We start from the raw sequence: 8,544 nt of genomic DNA on the forward strand, positions 1-8,544 counted from the left end.
GATGGATGGGACCCTTGTTTGGGTACCACTCTTGAGGGTACACTCCAAGGCCGTCTTAGAGATCTTTGTGATGAGGATCTTCTGTTACTTTTGGGAACTAGATTGGCTTGAATGAGTCCAAGGTGCAAATCCTGTACCAAACTTTACACTCTGATGCATTGTATTACAGCAGAATTCCCAGTATGTTACTCACTGGTACATTTTATACTGGTTCAGCCAGACCTTACTTTATAAACAATGGACCTTAAACATAAGGGAGACCATTAAAATGGGGTAGGTTTGGGAAAGTCATGGGGAGTGGTATAAAAAGAGATGGATCTAGAGCTCATTTAGAGTTTTTTCTTCACATGATCAGGGTATTAATTATTTGTGCTGTTCTGAATTTGTGTCTTGGTTATTCTTAGGGCCATGGTAAAGTGGCAGTCTGTGAAGGAAGTTTATGAAAGTGAATGAGTTAGGTTTTGAACTCTTGGATTGCAAAGTTAGTTATTTCAATTAACTTGAAGTTGTATCCATAGAGGTGAAAATTTGATTTTAGCAACTGACCCAGTGGAGAAATAATATTTCAAAGTAATGTTGGAATAATCTGAAATCTAAGGACAGGATAAGGAATAGATGTTTGTCAGCCTAAGAGAAAAACAACAAATTTTAAAAACTTTAAAAAATACTGCTAAATTAATGTCAAATTTAAAGGAATAAAAAAACAAATCTTAGGGCAGTTTGCTGGCTGTGTCATTGCTTAATGGTTAAAATATATTGTGTATGCCTTATTACACAGTTATTTACTGCAGGCTTAATGTAAAGGAAATTTGCAAGATACAGCTATTAAAAGAGATTGGCAGGTTAAGTTTTTAATAGAGATGAACTGTTGATTGGTTCTTACAACTTTATGGTACTGATCATAGGGCTGTTCTGATGTGAAAGCTGTATCATGTTTTTCCCTATTTAGACTTGAGAAAGTCAGACGAAGAGTGCCTGGGCAATTTTATTTATAAACATGCAAATTCATTTACATGTCAAACCTTCACATGGTTGCATATAAAGTAGTAACTGTAACTGGGTCTCTGCTCAAGTAGTAGGCGAGCGCCACACCCCAGGACCAAACGTGGGCAGGTTTCCTTCGAAAAAGCCACTGGTTCTGTGGATAGTCCTCTTCCCTCAAGGGCTAACAGCCCTGCCCTCTGGTTTACATTCGCATCTTTCTAATTCATTACTTTATTGGTGAGCTCTCTGGTTAGCTGAGTCCTAAAACATTGGGGAAGGCAGAGTTGGAAACTGCGTAATCCAGCCCACTTTCCATGATTGCTTCTGGAATCCGAGGGAAAAGCTACAGTGACCACATTCCAGACCACATTAGCTCTTGCCATTTGGGGTGGGTGGAAAGAGGTAGCCCTTTTTTTTGGGGGGGGGGGTGTGATTTATAAAGTGCTGTCAGTAAAGGAGTGAATTGAAGAGTGTCATCTGATTTGAGGCCACTCATGTCCTTTGTAACTTAAGCTCTGACCTAGAAATTCTTTTTTAATCACTGCTTTCCAGCATAAGTACTTGAGTCAGTCATCCATACACTGGGGTCAAGGTGAGAAAAACCTTTCATTTAAGCCAGCTGGATGACTAACCTTGGACTGTAAGAGATCTGGTTTTGAATGTAATACTCATAACACACAAACATAAATTTTTAAAACTGCATTTGAACTGGTCATTTGTTGTATTCCAACACTCTTGTTCTGGTTTCTGGAAGGGATGTTTAAATATGATGTGTTCCTACAGCATTAGAAGAGGGTTCAAGGACACTGTTTAACACTAAGGTCTTGTATAAATAAACTTATCACACTTCTTCAAGGACTAAGTCTTAACTTGTGCATTCCAAGTCTCTACGTATTAAATACTGAATAGTTTTTAAATGAGCTCTTGATTAACTGATATATTTTTGACTGCCTTCCATGTTCAGGTTTGTTTATAAATGAGTGCTCTTTTGTATTGTATAACTATAATATTTGTCATATTATTTTCCCTGAGTAATCCAACTAGTGTATATTTTATATAAAACTACTAAATGGCACTGGGAAATATTCAGTAGATTGAGGGGAAAAAACAAAGTTTTACTCAAAATGTTTTTTTTTTTTTTGACGTTTTTCTTTCTTCTTTTTTTATTATTTTTTTTTAATTTTTTTTTAATTAAATCTTTATTGTTCAGATTATTACATTTGTTCCTTTTTTTCCCCCCCATAACTCCCCTCCTCCCAGTTCCCGCCCCACCCTCCGCCCTCACTCCCCACCCACTGTCCTCATCCATAGGTGCACGATTTTTGTCCAGTCTCTTCCCACATCTCCCACACCCCTTTCCCCCCCAAGAATAGTCAGTCCATTCCCTTTCTATGTCCCTGATTCTATTATAATCAACAGTTCATTCTGTTCATCAGATTATTTATTCACTTGATTCTTAGATTCACTTGTTGATAGATGCATATTTGTTGTTCATAATTTGTATCTTTACCTTTTTCTTCCTCTTCCTCTTCTTAAAGGATACCTTTCAGCATTTCATATAATCCTGGTTTGGTGGTGATGAACTCCTTTAGCTTTTCCTTATCTGTGAAGCTCTTTATCTGACCTTCAATTCTGAATGATAGCTTTGCTGGATAAAGTAATCTTGGTTGTAGGTTCTTGGTATTCATCACTTTGAATATTTCTTGCCACTCCCTTCTGGCCTGCAAAGTTTCTGTTGAGAAATCAGCTGACAGTCGTATGGGTATTCCCTTGTAGGTAACTGAGTTTCTTTCTCTTGCTGTTTTTAAGATTCTCTCTTTATCTTTTGCTCTTGGCATTTTAATTATGATGTGTCTTGGTGTGGTCCTCTTTGGATTCCTTTTGTTTGGGGTTCTCCGCGCTTCTTGGACCTGTAAGTCCATTTCCTTCACCAGGTGGGGGAAGTTTTCTGTCATTATTTCTTCAAATAGGTTTTCAATATCTTGCTCTCTCTCATCTTCTGGCACCCCTATAATTCTGATGTTGGTACGCTTGAAGCTGTCCCAGAGGCTCCTTACACTATCCTCGCATTTTTGGATTCTTTTTTCATTTTGCTTTTCCGGTTGGATGTTTTTTGCTTCCTCGCATTTCAAATCATTGACTTGATTCTTGCGCTCCTCTGGTCTGCTGTCGGGCGTCTGTATAATATTCGTTATTTCAGTCTGTGTGTGCTTAATTTCTAGTTGGTTCCCCAATATAAGATCGAGGGTCTTATTAGTTTTCGTGTAGATCTCATTAAGTTTATCGGCAGCTTCTAAACAGTTCTTGAGAGACCTTAAAAGTGTGGTTCTGAACTCTATTTCTTCCATTGACAATTTTGTCCTGTTTCTTTGTCTCCGCATTTTGTTATGCTTCCTTGGTGCACTCCCTAGTGGTCTTTGTTCGAAGTCTTATAGATAAATCTTGATTGTTGTAGCTAATTCCAGGGAGGGTTTGACCTCCAGGCCAAGTGGCTATGAGAATCAGCTGTGTCAGCAGTGAGAGAACTTCTGTCCTCTAGGGAGGTGCTAATCTAGCCTTTGCCTGAGGCTATCCAGCAAATGCCTTTGCCTGAGGCTATCCGGCAAATGCCTCTGTGCAGGGCTTGGGCGGGGCGGGTCGCACAGGATCAACAGGGTGGGCCGGAGAGAGCAGTTATGGCGGCTCTCAGTCCTGTCCCCAGGGGCTCTGCCTCTCTGAGTCCCAGCACCCGCTGCAAAGCTCGGAGAGAAAGCTGCACTCGCTCTGACCGAAGCCAGACAGTCCCGCTTCTCCCGTTTGAGTCTGGGTCCCTAAAGACTCGCCCGGATCTGGTGCTCAGAGTCTGCGACTCCCTCCCGATTGAAAACAACAACCGCGCCCTCCGCCGCCAGCCCGCTCCTCGCACTCCGCACCTCAGAATTTGACTTCAGCACTGCGCCTCCTCTGAGTGTCTGTATGCGTTTCTCTTTCCTCCTAGTTGTAGGACTTCCACTCAGCCAGCGTTCCTGTGGTTCTGGGTGATGTCCTTTCCGTTTTTTGGTTTCACTTTTGAAGTAGTTGTTCAAAGCAGCAAACTCCGGCGTTAACCTATGCCGCCATCTTGGTTCTCCTACTCAAAATGTTTTAAATCATATTTATTTAGCATTGAAAACCCATTTGAACAAAAGTGAATTTTTTTCTAAGTGGTGAAGATTTGTGATTTATTTTATTTATTTGAATACTCACCTGAGGATATTTTTTTCCCCATTGATTTTTAGAGAGAGTGGGAAAGAGAGGGAAAGACAATAATATCGATGTGAGAGAAACACATCAATTGGTTGTTTCCTGCACGAGTCCTAGCCAGGACCGGGGCTGGTGAGGAGCCTTCAACTGAGTAACTTGCCCTAAACCAGAATCGAACCCAGGACCCTTCAGTCCCCAGGCCGACGCTCTATCCTCTGAGCCAAACCGGCTAGGGCAAGACTTGTGATTTTTTAAGACGTAGGTGATACTTAAAATGGCAAATGATGATTCTGTGAATTTGTACTTTTAAGATCAGGTCTGGGTTTTTATCATTGTCTTACCTTGTAACTAGCGTTGTATGGCTCAATTATTACTTTGGATATTTAAGAGTTCCTTTAAGGGAGCATTTTGTTTGGATAAAATAAATTGGTCTATTTTTTTTCCTTCCATAATTAATTAGAAGTGAGAGGTCGAGGTCCTCCAGATTCAGCAGGCCAGCAAGCAGTTTTTTAAGTATTTGTTCAGGTCACTTGAGATGATGATGGTGTAGCTTTTCACATGGGAGTTCCTCAAACTTAATGTTTTTACTAGTTTATGGTGTTGGGGACAATGGGTGCCCATCACTAAGACTGTCAGAGTGTGCATGGCCAGAGAGGTTTAGTGGTTTTTGACTATAATGCAAGTCAGCTTCTGTAGCATAAGGTTTCATTTTCCATAATTATTCCATTTGTTTTCTATCACTTATTTGGGTTAAACTGGACTCACTTCAATTTCCCTTTGTTGCTTAAATATGTGATGAGAAACAGAATACTGTAGTTTTCACTTGAGCCATAAAAGACACTTTTAGTATTAGCTCGTACTATATTTATAAGGCTTGTCTTGGTGAAAAGAAACAAAAAAAAAAAAAACAGACTAAAGCCTAAGTCAGTCTAGATTGAGCCAGTTTAGGTGTAGTTTGTATTTTAATGATGGGCTGTATTGTTAGACTAGAGGTAAATTGGGGAAATGTTGAGGGAAAGATCACTACATTTATAAACTTAAACTTCTGGTTACTGTGTTCACATCCTAGAGTATAGGCATCATTTATAATTGGGCTTGGAGAACTTTTCTCAATTAAGTTTTCTCATATAAAAATATAGAAAATGTATAAAAAGAAACTGAAGTTTTGGTTATATTTTTATATTTGTAAAGTAAAAGTCTGATTAAAATGGTCACTGCTCTTTTACATTTTTATTTTGTCATTTCAGTGAAAACAATGACTCTGTGACTGTGCGCGGCTACAGTTAGTGTGCCAGTGAAAGGTGCAGGCTTTTTCAGTGCCAGTGGCCGGGGCCATTAGGTGAGAGGTGGGGAAGCCTAACCGCAAGGGCCTGAGAGCTGGTGCACCCATGTTGCCCTCCGCTTGCTCCTCCCTTGGGTCAGAGGTGCTCTCGGGCAGACTCGGTGTCTTGCAGTGTGAAGGGATCACACTGCACAGAGAACCTGAAGATGCATTTAGAAGTTGCCACACAATCGTGTTAACTGCTATGTCTTTTCATCACTGGGGATTCTGTTTCTTCTTCAATAGAGAGTTGACGCCTGCAGTTGTGTTGTTTTTTAAAAAATATATTTTTATTGATTTCAGAGAGAAAGGGAGAGGGAGGATAGAAACATCAGTGATGAGAGAGAATCATTGATTGACTGCATCCTGCACGGGGATTGAGCCCGCAACCATGCATATGCCCTTGACCAGAATCGAACCCAGGACCCTTCAGGCTGCAGGCCGACGCTTTATCTACTGAGCCAAACCACTAGGGCACTCCTGTAGTTTTTTTTCTCAAACTTGCCTGGAAATCATGTTCTGTAACACCTTGCTTGCTGCTTATGTAATACTGGTCATTTAATTTCAGCATCTTAAATAGAAACAATTCACCCAAAATATGAGAATATATGTGTTATAAAAACCATAGCCTAAGGCTTTATATATGAACAAAAGTTGAACAAAACATGACAAAGTTATTGCAAAGTTCTGAAAATTTTACTACCTGTACATTTTATAGCAGACACCAAAGAGCTATGAAAAATTATGAAAGAAAAGCTAAAAATTGAAATGTACCCATTAGCTTAGTTTTTTCCATACAAACTTGAGAACTTGGCTATTTTCCCTCATCTGCTGGATATCGTAGTGTATGTAACACATTGATCCCACTGGGGAAACACCAGAATTCCATGGAGTACACTTAAGACTACTGGATTAGGATGTTGAGAATCTTAAAACTACTCAGCCTTTCTCATGGGATGTTGAAAATCAAATGAGATCATGAAGATACAAGGATCTCAAGTATTTTAAAACATGAAAATAGCAATAATGTATTGGGTGTGAATCTTACTCCACATAAACTGGTTTGTCTGAAATGAATTTAAAATTGAATTTATTGGGGTGACAGATTAACAAAACTATATAGGTTTCACATGTACATTCTCTAATACAGTGGTTCTCAACCTTCCTAGTGCTGTGACCCTTTAATACAGTTCCTCGTGTTGTGGTGACCCCCAGCCATCAAATTATTTTCGTTGCTACTTCATAACTGTAATTTTGCTACTGTTATGAATCGTAACGTAAATATCTGATATGCAGGATGTATTTTCATTGTTCGCAACCCACAGGTTGAGAACTGCTGCTCTAATACATCACCTGTATATTGTATGCACACCACCCCAAATCAAGTCTTCCATCATCTATCTCCCCTGTATCTTCTACCTTCCTCCACCCCCCCCCCCCTTTCCTTCTGGTAATCACCATACTGTTGTCTGTATAACACATTTTTAAATTTCATTTAAACCAAATCAGCTATCATCTCTCATAGATGGTAGGAAATTCAGTCTCAGTCATTGGGAGTGGGGAGCCTACCCAGGACTCACAAGAATCAATCCAGAAGGCACGGTAGTCTGAAATGAAGGTGGCGGAGTGGAGAGCGCAAGCTGTGGTGGACTCCACAGATGCTTTTCTTGGCCAAGCCCACCGGCTCTTTAAAGGCTGACGCCTTGCCTCCCTGCCACATTTGGGCCTTGGGACTCCGTTGACAGTCCCCGTGCCTGTGGTCCAGCCTTCCCGGGCACACTGTTCTGTGTCTCGCCTTGTCCCCTCCCCCTGGTCCTCTCCTGGAGTAGGACCAGTACGGAGAACCAGAAGGACTGGTTGACTTTAGAAGGTGGGTAACCGTCCTTAACAACAAAACGTCCTAAAGGGAAGGATGTGCAAACGCCTGGCTCCCTTCTTGGAGTGGGAGAGGAAGAATGGTAAAACAAAGCTAATATCCTAGTAAAATGTCTCCAGACACAAAACTTTAAAAATCTTTAAAAATGCAAATAAGAAATAACTTTATAATATTATAGAGTTTATAGGGTTAATTTCACCTATTCTCATATTGGATCTTCAGAAAGTTCAAGTTTCTACAAGTTTACAGGAAGTTTAGACTATAGTTCTTACGTAGTCACAATAAAAAATAGTTGCTATTCAACACTTTACAAAGTTATTTCAGAAAACAGATTGAAGTAGTTTTTTTAAGTAGTGATTATGTAATTCCACAGGAGTGTAGCGCTGAAATTTCAGATGGTGGAATACAATAAGGGGCGATCTGTTAACAGCAATCCCTATTGACGGGACAAGTTTGGTGTGGTATTTTGTAACTGCATTGTGACCTGGATTGAATATTATCATCTGATAGCATGGTTTAGAAATTATGGGGGCTCAGCTGAAGTAGAACACTTACTTTCCTGGACAATTACTATCATTTGTTCAAATAAAGCTTTATTTTACCAAGAAAGATGAAAGTTTAGCATTTCAATCAAATGAACTGAAGTCTAATATTCATACAGGCCTCATATAAAAAAGTGTGTGGCAACCACTTGTCCACCCTCCCTGCCAAAAGCGGAAGGATTGTGCTCCTTTACAGGCCCTTTAAATAGGCTATTTCTAAAAATTCTCAAGTGGAGGGCAATAACCTTGAGAGTTCCTCCTTTTGTTTTCTAATTGATTTTTTAGAATTAGAGTATTAGGCATAAAGAGACCTTGAAGATAATTTAGTCCTTTTGAAAGTTTGTAAGATTCAATAAATACAGACTGAGCACCTACGGTGGGCCAGGTACTATTATTATAGGCCTTGAGGATACAGTGAGGAATAAAATCCCAAAATAACACTTTTGCTTGGTAGCATGTTTTTGTTTGGGGGATGGCTTTATTGAGCTGTAATTCACAAATTGAGATATACCGCACCAAACTGCAATCAAATGATTTTTAGACTGATCAGAGTTGTGCAACCATCACCACAATTTTAGAACATTTTCATTACTTCATAA

This window comes from Myotis daubentonii, chromosome 15 (assembly GCF_963259705.1).
Source record: "Myotis daubentonii chromosome 15, mMyoDau2.1, whole genome shotgun sequence".
In the NCBI taxonomy this organism is placed as follows: domain Eukaryota; kingdom Metazoa; phylum Chordata; class Mammalia; order Chiroptera; family Vespertilionidae; genus Myotis; species Myotis daubentonii.